We start from the raw sequence: 17,275 nt of genomic DNA on the forward strand, positions 1-17,275 counted from the left end.
GACTGACTGACTGGCTGGCTGGCTGGCTGGCTGGCTGGCTGGCTGGCTGGCTGGCTTGCTGGCTGGCTGACTGACTGTTAGACTCATATAGGTTGGAAGGAGATGGATTTTAAACTTTGTCATAGAACATCAAAGCCTTGATTGATTGATTGAAATATGTATTAACACTTTAACAGTTTGCAGAATTACAGTACATTTCAAACACAAACTCAATACAAAGACTTTAAGCAATTAAGCATTACACTTGTTTACAAGAGGGTCCACCTGTGTGTGTGTGTGTGTCAAGACATTTGATTAGCAACTACACACACCTGTTGCAAGGTGTCACTGTGAGCTCCTCTCCTCTCCTCTCCTCTCCTCTCCACAAACAGACCTTTAAAACATGTTTTTTAATGTTTTTCTACGTACACTAGACGTATTCTTCATATTTGGAGCATGCCGAATTCAATGGCGGCGGTCTCAAATTTCCACGACGTTTGCAAAGGTCAAAGGTCAGCCAAAAGACTGCAAAATCTGACCATTTTCTGGAATTAATCGCTCAAGATATTTTTTTAAAATCTGAAACTTCACTCAATCCATATTGAGAGTAAGCCGGATGTAATGGCACCGGGCCTGATTTTTTAGGCCACTGATAAAGGTCAAAGATCAGCAAAAAGACTGCAAAAGCGGGCAATCTTTCCCTCTCAATAACTCCACAACGATAAGGACTTGGGGTCTAATTTGTATATATGTTGTTCAGTTTTTCGAGACGATCAAGTGGATATCTTGTTTGTCCTGGTACGACACTTTTCAAAATTTCAGATCTTCCTTCAGTATGGTGTTAGGTTGTACACCTATATGTACCTTCCGAAAGTGGAGGAAGCCAACTTAGGAGTGGCGTACCGGGACAAACAAGATATCCCCTTGTTCGTCTAAAAAAACTGAACAACATATCTCGAAATCGGAATCCAACTTCTTATCGTTTTCGAGTTATTAAGCGAGATAGCGAACCTGTAACCCTAATCAATTAAGAGAACCGTATGTCCGTGTGGGAGGAAACTTATATTGGTGTTTTCAGAGCAACGAGCTGATCAAGAATCTGGTCTCGGTTTTGCTCTACGACCTCGGCAACCATAACCCTAACCCTAGCACGTTTTGGTGGCTGGGTTAGGGTTAGAGAACAGTAAGTCTGTGTGTGAGGAGATTTATATTGATGCGTTCAGGGCGACACGCTGATCAATAATCTGGTGTTTGATTTAGTTTTCGACCATTACTTTTCCCTGTAGATACATATTTATGATTATCTCTAAGACGATTTGACAAAACTTTACAATTCTGACATATGTCAGTCTACCCTCATAATTTATGAGTCTGTCAAAAAAGAAAGTAAGTCTCTAGCACATTCCTGTCAAAAGTTATGATTTTTTAAAGAAATATAAACCAAAATACTCATTCCCAGTTCTGAGCTAGTCTGATTGCTGTCAGCTGTGCTCAATTCAATGGATTGAATGGTGACGCATGTCCCCCCCCCTCTCTCTCTGCTGTTGCATGTCAGAGTACTATATACTTCTCCAGTACAAGGGTCTATAGCCGAGGGACCATTCAGTTCACAGCTTATGCCGTTATTTTACTAGAGACTGTAATTTAACAGTAGAATGCAGTATTTTATGCAAAGCCACATGGAAATAGGCCACACCCAGGTTTTCCCTTCAAAGTTCAGTTGATTGTTGTTGGCCATGCAGTGAAGGAGCCTTCTGTAATCTTTTTAGCCAACAGTTTTTTGCCAAGCAAATTAACAAAACAACACAACAAAAGAAGAAGCAGAAAGAAGACTGATAATCTAAGAAGAAAATCAGACTGATATTAAGGTAAGCAAGTTGCCTACAGTCTATATTTGTAAGTTTTAAACATCTGCTAGCTGCTAGCAACATTGCTCAAGCTACACAACTTACTTTGCCCACTTTGGCAAATCTAACCTACTTTAACAATTTCTGAAACATCAATACGTGAGCAAGATGATATCATGTGATATGTGTACATATTCTTGCTTTGATATGTTAACGTGAGGCACATGAGGACCCACAGTTGCACACCCAATGCTTCTTTTAAGTGTGTTCATCCTGCAGATGTCAAAGACATTTCCAAACATACAGAACATTTAAAGTGTATAATTTTTCCCAGGGCTTGGATGGGGATTTGACTCTTGTAATTCAGCTTCTTACAACCCATTTAGGAGAAAGCCAAGATGGACTGCTGATTTTGGCTAATGTGAGTATTGATCAATTATTGTTCAATATTGTGATTGTACACATGCTACAACATTATTATTTTTGTCCTAATTTATTTTAACTTTTCAGTGGTCTAACACAAGTGCTGACGTCGAGAGACAATTCATCCTACCAGCCAGTCCTCGACTTGTTCTGCTTGGTATGTATTTTTGTGTAAAAAAAATGCCCTTTGTGTAAAATGAGGCAATCATAGAACCTTCATGTGAAGATGCCATGCCTTAATTGTATTTTAAGTGAAGATACATCTTGCTCAACTGAAACTGAAATGAAAAGTAGGGAGAGTCTTCTGTTCCATATGTATTTCCTGCCCTTCTACAGATCCACCTTGCAAACCAAGCAACTGCCATTTTTCATGTTTTTGAGAAATATTAAAATGTAATCAAATGAACGTGCATGATAGTAACTACTTCTGTAGTCTCAATCTAATTTCAAACTCTGTTTGTCATGGACTCATTCCCTGTAAATAGTAAATACAGCCAGTGGATGATCAGCGTTGAGGGGCACGTGATCTGTGAGGGCATTCGGGTCAGGAGTTGCTGCACTGTTTGCGGTGTTCTACATTTTCAACCTCAAGTACCAAGACGAGGCCTCCAGAACCCTGGAATTCATTCAAAGGTATCTATTGCTGGTGTAAACATCATAGGTAATCCAAGCTCAGATATATTGTATATATCTCTGCTGCCGGGAGGAAACCTCATAACTCCAAAATGTTCATTTTCCAGGAAATGGAAATTAAGAAAACCTTATATTTTTAAAACAAAGCAATACAGCCTCATCAAAGTTGGTGTTGTAACTGTATGTCAATTACTTCCATGAGAGGGGGAGAGGTGGTGGAGTTAGTTGCTTTAGCAGACATTTTGTGGGTCCAAAGAAGTTAAGAGTTTTTGTCCAAAGAACTTTTTACTACTAAACCTCAAAAATGGAGTTATGAGGTTTCCTCCCAACAGCAGTGGTAATGGTAAAGATTAGGGCTCTTCAATGGTTTTCAGGCTAACAAAGGACCCGTAGCTGAGAGAGATGAGAGAGATGCAGGTACCCACGCACACTACATAAACTTCATTGAATAATATTGTGTTTCAGATTAAACCTTTATAGGTAGATTCATAGACTTGTTTCACAGCAGTATCATCAGTGTTGTGTAAAATGTTGTTTGTTTGGCTTTTTTTTATACCAAACCTCTAATGCATATATGCAATCTACACACTGACAGTACAAAACGCCACAGTGTGATGCATTGTAAGCTTGTAGATCTGCTATTTTATACTTTTATACTTCTGTAGTCTCAATCTAATTTCAAACCTTGTATTTACTATTTAACAGGGAATGAGTCCATGACAAACAGCCAGTGGATGATCAGTGTTGAGGGACACGTGATCTATGAGGGCATTCGGGTCAGGAGTTGCTGTTTTTGGTGTTTTCAACTTCAAGTACCAAGACGAGGCCTCCAGAACCCTGGAATTCATTCAAAGGTATCTATTGCTGGTGTAAACATCATAGGTAATCCAAGCTCAGATATATTGTATATATATCTGCTGCCGGGAGGAAACCACTTCTAAATGAAAAATATCCATTTTATAAATATTTAAAATATTATTTATCAATATACACCCAAATTGTGTACCTCCCCTACTGTGTACCACCCACACAAACAGCAGGTGAGTCTCATCACTCTTGAGGAGCTGGGAATTTGACATTCTAGAATATACAAGTATACCAGAATACACAATAGCCTTTTTAAAACCAGATGAATGGCCCTTTTAGATCTATAGGTTGGCACTTGTTACCTGACTGCAACATTGTCTGTAACTCTACACTACTGGTGTGCAACCTCTATTATATACCTCCTTTCAAAGTTTTTCATTTTGAACCTTTTTAAATGTATTTAGCAGCTACATTGTTTTGCTCAATATATATATATATATTTTTACAGGCACTCCTGATTGAGCCACGCGATGCAAACCAAGCCAAGGCCTCTTCCTTTCTCCATCGCTTCCCAATGTCTCCCTTTCATGTTAAGTATTTGCACTTCAACTGTGATGCACTGCTGTTAAAATGATTGTATTGATGCTGCATATTAATATTGCGTATGACGCAGATGATGCTGTTACCTCTCATGTTAAGTATTTTGCATGTTGGCTAGACTGATACAATGCTGTTAAAATATTCTTATTGATGCTGCTGTATTAATATTGCATTATAATGCAGATGCCGTTTTTGCCATGTCCTGTCATTCAGGATTTTAAATGACAGTTTGTTAATTTAAACTGTTTATCTTTTATTTATTGTTTTTTTGGGGGGTTAATTGAGACTGTTTGCTCATTGTCTACCCATGCATGAGTCTGTCAGTCAGTCTGTCATTTATTATTGATTGCATTTAAAATAATAGAAAAAAGTTTTAATGGAGACTATTGTTGAATAGCAGCTTTAATAATAAACCAACTGTGTTGAATATCTATACCTGTGTGTTTTGTATTAGTTGTATATCAATAATTTAATTTTTATTACATTTTATTGAAAACATGCATACTGGAACATACTGTAAAATGACAGTAAAACCCATAGTTATACTGTATTTTTACTGCATTTCAAAATACTGTATGCTGTTAAATTACCATAGGCCCACATTTAATTTACAGTTATATACAGCTTTAGAGACTTACGTCCTACGCTTATCTACTGTAAAATGAATTACAGTAGATGTACTGTAAAATAACAGTAAATTGCGGGCGTCAGTGCTGCCAGTAATTTACTGTAATAGTACAGTGAAATCTCTTACAGTGGCAGACAGCCAAAAGTAAAACATAAAACATAAATGTGTTTTGGCCATCCAATTATTTACCATGCACGCCATCAAATATGAATACACGGTTTTCAAATAATTGCAATGCATACTATTGAAGAATAGCCTACTATAAAACTTCATGTTCAAACACTGATCAAGACAAAAATGGGAAATGATGGATGGTTATTTCACTATATAAATAGGCCTATTCCTGTGGAACCGGGAGTCAAGCAAAAGGGAATGCATCCCAAGTTCTTGTCAGGGTCCCCAGTTCAAACGTTATTACGCTGTAGAGACCTACGTCCTGCGTTACGTCCTACGCTTGAGAGACCTACGTCCTACGCTGTAGAGACCTACGTCCTACGCTGTAGAGACCTACGTTACGTCCTACGCTGTAGAGACCTACGTCCTGCGTTACGTCCTACGCTGTAGAGACCTACGTCCTACGCTTTAGAGACCTACGTCCTACGCTGTAGAGACCTACGTCCTGCGTTACGTCCTACGCTGTAGAGACCTACGTCCTACGCTTTAGAGACCTACGTCCTATGCTTTAGAGACCTACGTTACGTCCTACGCTGTAGAGACCTACGTCCTGCGTTACGTCCTACGCTGTAGAGACCTACGTCCTACGCTTTAGAGACCTACGTCCTACGCTGTAGAGACCTACGTCCTGCGTTACGTCCTACGCTGTAGAGACCTACGTCCTACGCTTTAGAGACCTACGTCCTACGCTTTAGAGACCTACGTCCTATGCTTTAGAGACCTACGTTACGTCCTACGCTGTAGAGACCTACGTCCTGCGTTACGTCCTACGCTTTAGAGACTTACGTCCTATGCTTTAGAGATCTACGTCCTACGCTTTAGAGACCTACGTCCTACGCTTTAGAGACCTACGTTACGTCCTACGCTGTAGAGACCTACGTCCTGCGTTACGTCCTACGCTGTAGAGACCTACGTCCTACGCTTTAGAGACCTACGTCCTACGCTTTAGAGACCTACATTACGTCCTACGCTGTAGAGACCTACGTCCTGCGTTACGTCCTACGCTTTAGAGACTTACGTCCTACGCTTTAGAGACCTACGTTACGTCCTACGCTGTAGAGACCTACGTCCTGCGTTACGTCCTACGCTGTAGAGACCTACGTCCTACGCTTTAGAGACCTACGTCCTACACTTTAGAGACCTACGTCCTACGCTTTAGAGACCTACATTACGTCCTACGCTGTAGAGACCTACGTCCTGCGTTACGTCCTACGCTTTAGAGACTTACGTCCTGCGTTACGTCCTACGCTGTAGAGATCTACGTCCTACGCTGTAGAGACCTACGTCCTACGCTTTAGAGACCTACGTCCTACGCTGTAGAGACCTACGTCCTACGCTTTAGAGACCTACGTTACGTCCTACGCTGTAGAGACCTACGTCCTGCGTTACGTCCTACGCTGTAGAGACCTACGTCCTACGCTTTAGAGACCTACGTCCTACGCTTTAGAGACCTACATTACGTCCTACGCTGTAGAGACCTACGTCCTGCGTTACGTCCTACGCTTTAGAGATCTACGTCCTATGCTGTAGAGACCTACGTCCTACGCTTTAGAGACCTACGTTACGTCCTACGCTGTAGAGACCTACGTCCTGCGTTACGTCCTACGCAGTAGAGACCTACGTCCTACGCTTTAGAGACCTACGTCCTACGCTTTAGAGACCTACGTCCTACGCTTTAGAGACCTACGTCCTACGCTTTAGAGACCTACGTTACGTCCTACGCTGTAGAGACCTACGTCCTGCGTTACGTCCTACGCTGTAGAGACCTACGTCCTACGCTTTAGAGACCTACGTCCTACGCTTTAGAGACCTACGTCCTACGCTTTAGAGACCTACATTACGTCCTACGCTGTAGAGACCTACGTCCTGCGTTACGTCCTACGCTTTAGAGACTTACGTCCTACGCTTTAGAGATCTACGTTACGTCCTACGCTTTAGAGACCTACGTCCTGCGTTACGTCCTACGCTGTAGAGATCTACGTCCTACGCTGTAGAGACCTACGTCCTACGCTTTAGAGACCTACGTCCTACGCTGTAGAGACCTACGTCCTACGCTTTAGAGACCTACGTTACGTCCTACGCTGTAGAGACCTACGTCCTGCGTTACGTCCTACGCTGTAGAGACCTACGTCCTACGCTTTAGAGACCTACGTCCTACGCTTTAGAGACCTACGTCCTACGCTTTAGAGACCTACATTACGTCCTACGCTGTAGAGACCTACGTCCTGCGTTACGTCCTACGCTTTAGAGATCTACGTCCTATGCTGTAGAGACCTACGTCCTACGCTTTAGAGACCTACGTCCTACGCTTTAGAGACCTACATTACGTCCTACGCTGTAGAGACCTACGTCCTGCGTTACGTCCTACGCTTTAGAGACTTACGTCCTACGCTTTAGAGATCTACGTTACGTCCTACGCTTTAGAGACCTACGTCCTGCGTTACGTCCTACGCTGTAGAGATCTACGTCCTACGCTGTAGAGACCTACGTCCTACGCTTTAGAGACCTACGTCCTACGCTGTAGAGACCTACGTCCTACGCTTTAGAGACCTACGTTACGTCCTACGCTGTAGAGACCTACGTCCTGCGTTACGTCCTACGCTGTAGAGACCTACGTCCTACGCTTTAGAGACCTACGTCCTACGCTTTAGAGACCTACATTACGTCCTACGCTGTAGAGACCTACGTCCTGCGTTACGTCCTACGCTTTAGAGATCTACGTCCTATGCTGTAGAGACCTACGTCCTACGCTTTAGAGACCTACGTTACGTCCTACGCTGTAGAGACCTACGTCCTGCGTTACGTCCTACGCAGTAGAGACCTACGTCCTACGCTTTAGAGACCTACGTCCTACGCTTTAGAGACCTACGTCCTACGCTTTAGAGACCTACGTCCTACGCTTTAGAGACCTACGTTACGTCCTACGCTGTAGAGACCTACGTCCTGCGTTACGTCCTACGCTGTAGAGACCTACGTCCTACGCTTTAGAGACCTACGTCCTACGCTTTAGAGACCTACGTCCTACGCTTTAGAGACCTACATTACGTCCTACGCTGTAGAGACCTACGTCCTGCGTTACGTCCTACGCTTTAGAGACTTACGTCCTACGCTTTAGAGATCTACGTTACGTCCTACGCTTTAGAGACCTACGTCCTGCGTTACGTCCTACGCTGTAGAGATCTACGTCCTACGCTGTAGAGACCTACGTCCTACGCTTTAGAGACCTACGTCCTACGCTGTAGAGACCTACGTCCTACGCTTTAGAGACCTACGTTACGTCCTACGCTGTAGAGACCTACGTCCTGCGTTACGTCCTACGCTGTAGAGACCTACGTCCTACGCTTTAGAGACCTACGTCCTACGCTTTAGAGACCTACGTCCTACGCTTTAGAGACCTACATTACGTCCTACGCTGTAGAGACCTACGTCCTGCGTTACGTCCTACGCTTTAGAGATCTACGTCCTATGCTGTAGAGACCTACGTCCTACGCTTTAGAGACCTACGTCCTACGCTTTAGAGACCTACATTACGTCCTACGCTGTAGAGACCTACGTCCTGCGTTACGTCCTACGCTTTAGAGACTTACGTCCTACGCTTTAGAGATCTACGTTACGTCCTACGCTTTAGAGACCTACGTCCTGCGTTACGTCCTACGCTGTAGAGATCTACGTCCTACGCTGTAGAGACCTACGTCCTACGCTTTAGAGACCTACGTCCTACGCTGTAGAGACCTACGTCCTACGCTTTAGAGACCTACGTTACGTCCTACGCTGTAGAGACCTACGTCCTGCGTTACGTCCTACGCTGTAGAGACCTACGTCCTACGCTTTAGAGACCTACGTCCTACGCTTTAGAGACCTACATTACGTCCTACGCTGTAGAGACCTACGTCCTGCGTTACGTCCTACGCTTTAGAGATCTACGTCCTATGCTGTAGAGACCTACGTCCTACGCTTTAGAGACCTACGTTACGTCCTACGCTGTAGAGACCTACGTCCTGCGTTACGTCCTACGCAGTAGAGACCTACGTCCTACGCTTTAGAGACCTACGTCCTACGCTTTAGAGACCTACGTCCTACGCTTTAGAGACCTACGTCCTACGCTTTAGAGACCTACGTTACGTCCTACGCTGTAGAGACCTACGTCCTGCGTTACGTCCTACGCTGTAGAGACCTACGTCCTACGCTTTAGAGACCTACGTCCTACGCTTTAGAGACCTACGTCCTACGCTTTAGAGACCTACATTACGTCCTACGCTGTAGAGACCTACGTCCTGCGTTACGTCCTACGCTTTAGAGACTTACGTCCTACGCTTTAGAGATCTACGTTACGTCCTACGCTTTAGAGACCTACGTCCTGCGTTACGTCCTACGCTGTAGAGATCTACGTCCTACGCTGTAGAGACCTACGTCCTACGCTTTAGAGACCTACGTCCTACGCTGTAGAGACCTACGTCCTACGCTTTAGAGACCTACGTTACGTCCTACGCTGTAGAGACCTACGTCCTGCGTTACGTCCTACGCTGTAGAGACCTACGTCCTACGCTTTAGAGACCTACGTCCTACGCTTTAGAGACCTACGTCCTACGCTTTAGAGACCTACATTACGTCCTACGCTGTAGAGACCTACGTCCTGCGTTACGTCCTACGCTTTAGAGATCTACGTCCTATGCTGTAGAGACCTACGTCCTACGCTTTAGAGACCTACGTCCTACGCTTTAGAGACCTACATTACGTCCTACGCTGTAGAGACCTACGTCCTGCGTTACGTCCTACGCTTTAGAGACTTACGTCCTACGCTTTAGAGATCTACGTTACGTCCTACGCTTTAGAGACCTACGTCCTGCGTTACGTCCTACGCTGTAGAGATCTACGTCCTACGCTGTAGAGACCTACGTCCTACGCTTTAGAGACCTACGTCCTACGCTGTAGAGACCTACGTCCTACGCTTTAGAGACCTACGTTACGTCCTACGCTGTAGAGACCTACGTCCTGCGTTACGTCCTACGCTGTAGAGACCTACGTCCTACGCTTTAGAGACCTACGTCCTACGCTTTAGAGACCTACGTCCTACGCTTTAGAGACCTACATTACGTCCTACGCTGTAGAGACCTACGTCCTGCGTTACGTCCTACGCTTTAGAGATCTACGTCCTATGCTGTAGAGACCTACGTCCTACGCTTTAGAGACCTACGTTACGTCCTACGCTGTAGAGACCTACGTCCTGTGTTACGTCCTACGCAGTAGAGACCTACGTCCTACGCTTTAGAGACCTACGTCCTACGCTTTAGAGACCTACGTCCTACGCTTTAGAGACCTACGTCCTACGCTTTAGAGACCTACATTACGTCCTACGCTGTAGAGACCTACGTCCTGCGTTACGTCCTACGCTTTAGAGACTTACGTCCTACGCTTTAGAGATCTACGTTACGTCCTACGCTGTAGAGATCTACGTCCTACGCTGTAGAGACCTACGTCCTACGCTTTAGAGACCTACGTCCTACGCTGTAGAGACCTACGTCCTACGCTTTAGAGACCTACGTTACGTCCTACGCTGTAGAGACCTACGTCCTGCGTTACGTCCTGCGTTACGTCCTACGCTGTAGAGACCTACGTCCTACGCTTTAGAGACCTACGTCCTACGCTTTAGAGACCTACATTACGTCCTACGCTGTAGAGACCTACGTCCTGCGTTACGTCCTACGCTTTAGAGATCTACGTCCTACGCCCTACAAGCCACACTACGCTGTGGGTGTGGCTTGTTTGTTTGTGTGCGTAGCATGTTTGTTTGTGGGAGTGGCTTGTTTGTGGGTGTGGCTTGTTTGTTTGTGGGTGTGGCTGATTGTTTGTGGGAGTGGCTTGATTGTTTGTGGGTGTGGCTTGTTTGTTTGTGGGCGTGTCTTGATTGTGGGTGTGGCTTGATTGTTTGTGGGTGTGGCTTGTTTGTTTGTGGGAGTTGCTTGTTTGTGGGTGTGGCTTGATTGTTTGTGGGAGTGGCTTGATTGTTTGTGGGTGTGGCTTGTTTGTTTGTGGGCGTGTCTTGATTGTGGGTGTGACTTGATTGTTTGTGGGTGTGGCTTGATTGTTTGTGGGTGTGGCTTGTTTGTTTGTGTGCGTAGCATGTTTGTTTGTGGGAGTGGCTTGTTTGTGGGTGTGGCTTGTTTGATTGTGGGTGTGGCTTGTTTGTTTGTGTGCGTAGCATGTTTGTTTGTGGGAGTGGCTTGTTTGTGGGTGTGGCTTGTTTGTTTGTGGGCGTGTCTTGATTGTGGGCGTAGCATGTTTGTTTGTGGGAGTTGCTTGTTTGTGGGTGTGGCTTGATTGTTTGTGGGTGTGGCTTGATTGTTTGTGGGAGTGGCTTGATTGTTTGTGGGAGTGGCTTGATTGTTTGTGGGTGTGGCTTGTTTGTTTGTGGGCGTGTCTTGATTGTGTGCGTAGCATGTTTGTTTGTGAGAGTGGCTTGTTTGTGGGTGTGGCTTGTTTGTTTGTGGGTGTGGCTTGTTTGTTTGTGTGCGTAGCATGTTTGTTTGTGGGAGTGGCTTGTTTGTGGGTGTGGCTTGTTTGATTGTGGGTGTGGCTTGTTTGTTTGTGTGCGTAGCATGTTTGTTTGTGGGAGTGGCTTGTTTGTGGGTGTGGCTTGTTTGTTTGTGGGTGTGGTTTGTTTGTTTGTGGGCGTGTCTTGATTGTGGGTGTGGCTTGTTTGTGGGTGTGGCTTGATTGTTTGTGGGTGTGGCTTGTTTGTGGATTGTTTATTTGTGGGCAAACAATAGAGCCACACCCACAAACAAACAAGCCACACCCACAAACAATAAAGCCACACCCACAAACAACAAAGCCACACCCACAAACAATCAAGACACGCCCACAAACAATCAAGCCACACCCACAAACAATCAAGCCACACCCACAAACAAACAAGCCACTCCCACAAACAAACATGCTACGCCCACAAACAAACAAGCCACACCCACAAACAATCAAGCCACACCCACAAACAACAAAGCCACACCCACAAACAATCAAGACACGCCCACAAACAATCAAGCCACACCCACAAACAATCAAGCCACACCCACAAACAAACAAGCCACTCCCACAAACAAACAAGTCACACAGCCACACCCACAAACAAGCCACTCCCACAAACAATCAAGCCACACCCACAAACAAACATGCTACGCCCACAATCAAGACACGCCCACAAACAAACAAACCACACCTACAAACAATCAAGCCACACCCACAAACAATCAAGCCACACCCACAAACAATTAAGCCACACCCACAAACAAGCCACTCCCACAAACAATCAAGACACGCCCACAAACAATCAAGCCACACCCACAAACAATCAAGCCACACCAACAAACAATCAAGACACGCCCACAAACAATCAAGCCACACCCACAAACAAACAAGCCACTCCCACAAACAAACAAGTCACACAGCCACACCCACAAACAAGCCACTCCCACAAACAATCAAGACACGCCCACAAACAATCAAGCCACACCCACAAACAACAAAGCCACTCCCACAAACAAACAAGTCACACCCACAAACAATCAAGCCACACCCACAAACAAACAAGCCACACCCACAAACAAACAAACCACACCCACAAACAATAAAGCCACTCCCACAAACAATCAAGCCACGCCCACAAACAATCAAGCCACACCCACAAACAAACAAGCCACTCCCACAAACAAACAAGTCACACAGCCACACCCACAAACAAGCCACTCCCACAAACAATCAAGACACGCCCACAAACAATCAAGCCACACCCACAAACAACAAAGCCACTCCCACAAACAAACAAGTCACACCCACAAACAATCAAGCCACACCCACAAACAAACAAGCCACACCCACAAACAAACAAACCACACCCACAAACAATAAAGCCACTCCCACAAACAATCAAGCCACGCCCACAAACAAACCACACCCACAAACAATTAAGCCACACCCACAAACAATCAAGCCACTCCCACAAACAATCAAGCCACACCCACAAACAAGCCACTCCCACAAACAAACATGCTACGCCCACAATCAAGACACGCCCACAAACAAACAAACCACACCCACAAACAATCAAGCCACACCCACAAACAATCAAGCCACACCCACAAACAATTAAGCCACACCCACAAACAAGCCACTCCCACAAACAATCAAGACACGCCCACAAACAATCAAGCCACACCCACAAACAATCAAGCCACACCCACAAACAATCAAGCCACACCCACAAACAACAAAGCCACTCCCACAAACAAACAAGTCACACCCACAAACAATCAAGCCACACCCACAAACAAACAAGCCACACCCACAAACAAACAAACCACAACCACAAACAATAAAGCCACTCCCACAAACAATCAAGCCACGCCCACAAACAAACCACACCCACAAACAATTAAGCCACACCCACAAACAATTAAGCCACACCCACAATCAATCAAGCCACACCCACAAACAAGCCACACCCGCAATCAATCAAGCCACACCCACAATCAAGCCACACCCACAAACAACAAAGCCACTCCCACAAACAAACAAGTCACACCCACAAACAATCAAGCCACACCCACAAACAATCAAGACACGCCCACAAACAATCAAGCCACACCCACAAACAATCAAGCCACACCCACAAAAAACAAGCCACACCCACAAACAAACAAGCCACACCCACAAACAAGCCACACCCACAAACAATCAAGCCACACCCACAAACAATCAAGCCACACCCGCAAACGCCACACCCACAAACAAACAAGCCACACCCACAAACAATCAAGCCACACCCGCAAACGCCACACCCACAAACAAACAAGCCACACCCACAAACAAACAAACCACACCCACAAACAATAAAGCCACTCCCACAAACAATCAAGCCACGCCCACAAACAAACCACACCCACAAACAATTAAGCCACACCCACAAACAATTAAGCCACACCCACAATCAATCAAGCCACACCCACAAACAAGCCACACCCGCAATCAATCAAGCCACACCCACAAACAAGCCACACCCGCAATCAATCAAGCCACACCCACAAACAAACAAAACACAACCACAATCAATCAAGCCACACCCACAAACAAGCCACACCCGCAATCAATCAAGCCACACCCACAAACAAACAAAACACGCCCACAATCAATCAAGCCACACCCACAAACAAACAAACCACACCGACAATCAATATTTTCTTTCTTTCTTTCTTTATTCTTTTCTTTCTTTCTTTCTTTCTTTCTTTCTTTCTTTCTTTATTCATTTATTCATTTATTCATTTATTCATTCTTTAATTCATTATTCATTCTTTAATTCATTATTCATTCTTTAATTCATTATTTATTTATTTATTTATTCTTTATTTATTCATTTATTCATTTATTCATTTATTCATTCTTTAATTCATTATTCATTATTTTTTTATTCTTTATTTATTCATTTATTCATATATTTATTCATTTATTCATTTATTCATTTATTCATTCATTCATTCATTCATTCATTCATTCTTTAATTCATTATTTTTTTATTTTTTTATTCTTTCATTCTTTCTTTCTTTCTTTCTTTCTTTCTTTTTTTATTCATTTATTCATTTATTCATTTATTCATTTATTCATTCTTTAATTCATTATTTATTCATTTATTCATTTATTAATTCATTCATTCATTCATTCTTTAATTCATTATTTATTTATTTATTCTTTCTTTCTTTCTTTCTTTCTTTCTTTCTTTCTTTATTCATTTATTCATTTATTCATTTATTCATTCTTTAATTCATTATTTATTCATTTATTCATTTATTTATTAATTCATTCATTCATTCATTATTTATTTATTTATTCTTTCTTTCTTTCTTTCTTTATTCATTTATTCATTTATTCATTCTTTAATTCATTATTTATTCATTCATTCATTCATTCATTCATTCATTCTTTAATTCATTATTTATTTATTTATTCTTTCTTTCTTTCTTTCTTTCTTTCTTTCTTTCTCTTTCTTTCTTTATTCATTTATTCATTTATTTATTCATTTATTCATTCATTCATTCATTCATTCTTTAATTCATTATTTATTCATTTATTCATTCATTCATTCATTCATTCATTCATTATTTTTTTATTTTTTTATTCTTTCATTCTTTCTTTCTTTCTTTCTTTCTTTCTTTATTAATTTATTCATTTATTCATTTATTCATTTATTCATTTATTCATTTATTCATTCTTTAATTCATTATTTATTCATTTATTCATTTTTTATTCATTTATTCATTTATTCATTTATTCATTTATTCATTTATTCATTCATTCATTCATTCTTTAATTCATTATTTATTCATTTATTCATTCATTCATTCATTCATTCATTCATTATTTTTTTATTTTTTTATTCTTTCATTCTTTCTTTCTTTCTTTCTTTCTTTATTAATTTATTCATTTATTCATTTATTCATTTATTCATTTATTCATTTATTCATTCTTTAATTCATTATTTATTCATTTATTCATTTTTTTATTCATTTATTCATTTATTCATTCATTCATTCATTCATTCATTATTTAATTCATTATTTATTTATTTATTCTTTCTTTCTTTCTTTCTTTCTTTCTTTCTTTCTCTTTCTTTCTTTCTTTCTTTCTTTATTCATTTATTCATTTATTCATTTATTTATTCATTTATTCATTTATTCATTCATTCATTCATTCATTCATTCATTCATTATTTAATTCATTATTTATTTATTTATTCTTTCTTTCTTTCTTTCTTTCTTTCTCTTTCTTTCTTTCTTTCTTTCTTTCTTTCTTTCTTTATTCATTTATTCATTTATTTATTCATTTATTCATTCATTTATTCATTCATTCATTCATTATTTAATTCATTATTTATTTATTTATTCTTTCTTTCTTTCTTTCTTTCTTTCTCTTTCTTTCTTTCTTTCTTTCTTTATTCATTTATTCATTTATTCATTTATTCATTCATTCATTCATTCCTTCATTCATTCATTCATTCATTCATTCATTCATTCATTCATTCATTCATTCATTATTTAATTCATTATTTATTTATTTATTCTTTCATTCTTTCTTTCTTTCTTTCGGACCAGAGACGGCCGAGATACGCCCGGGGACCCCTTCGCGACCCCCTGCGGACCCCCGCGGACCCCCACCCGGGCACGGGGCTGAGTCCCCGAGGGCGGCCCGGTCGCAACGAGATTCCCGATACGCCCGGGGACCCCTTCGCGGACCCCCGCGGACCCCCCGCGGACCCCCGGACCCACCCACTGAGCAAGCATTATGGTACACACATCACTCGCTCGCTCGCTCGCTCGCTCGCTCGCTCGCACTCACGCACGCACGCACGCACGCACGCACGCATTTTACATTTGACATGAAATGCATTCAGATGTATTTTTACAATGGTTTCTAACAGTATTCTTTTTAACATGTGATTGTATAGTGGTCACACATCACACGTGCACGCACGCACGCACGCACGCACGCACGCACGCACGCACGCACGCACGCACGCACGCACGCACAGATAGTGTGCATAACAGATAGTCAGGGGAGACATGCATGCAAATCAAGTTTACCCAGGATACTTCAGATACTTGTTTACAGCCAAGCCCTGTTCATAGAACATTTCATGTTAGTGGTTCAATGCCTTGTCCAAGGGCACTTCAACAGTTGTAATTTTAAAATGTCGGACCGCTGATTCGAACCGGCGACCTCCCAGTATCAGGCCACGGCTGCCACAGGCATATAGTTACAGAGGCAGTACCATCCGGGGACCACATGGTGGGGCCGTAGCCTAGCTATAGAGCACCCACCCTGTTACATATGCCTCTATGCATCTATGCATCTAGCTGTCGTCTGAGAGTTAGTTGGGATTCCCCGGAGCATATGAGAGTCATGAGAGCAGCAGGAGGGACTAGTAAAAGAAAAACAATGGATGGATGGATTTTATTTCGGTTTTGCGTCTTCTTCAGAGTCAGAGAGTAAAATATATTTCTATATTGATCCTTAATCCTTGGTCCGCGGTCTCGTGTTCTTGACTGCGGCTGCGAACCCGGGCCGTTCTAACTCAAATGCGCTGCGTTAACCAGCAGACCAACGAGACTACAAAACCCAATGGAAATTTGGTAAGGTT

General features: G+C 42.6%; 1 long non-coding RNA gene across 1 annotated transcript; it reads left to right on the forward strand.

Annotated features, from left to right (window-relative positions):
* Positions 1–2,158: 2,158 nt before the first annotated feature.
* LOC308325137 lies at positions 2,159–2,854 on the forward strand. The gene is made up of 3 exons (XR_013965008.1): positions 2,159–2,247; positions 2,337–2,406; positions 2,735–2,854. It is a non-coding gene; the product is annotated as an uncharacterized lncRNA (long non-coding RNA).
* Positions 2,855–17,275: the final 14,421 nt, after the last annotated feature.

The sequence above is a fragment of the Protomyctophum bolini genome (assembly GCF_963924005.1).
Source record: "Protomyctophum bolini genome assembly, chromosome: 12".
In the NCBI taxonomy this organism is placed as follows: domain Eukaryota; kingdom Metazoa; phylum Chordata; class Actinopteri; order Myctophiformes; family Myctophidae; genus Protomyctophum; species Protomyctophum bolini.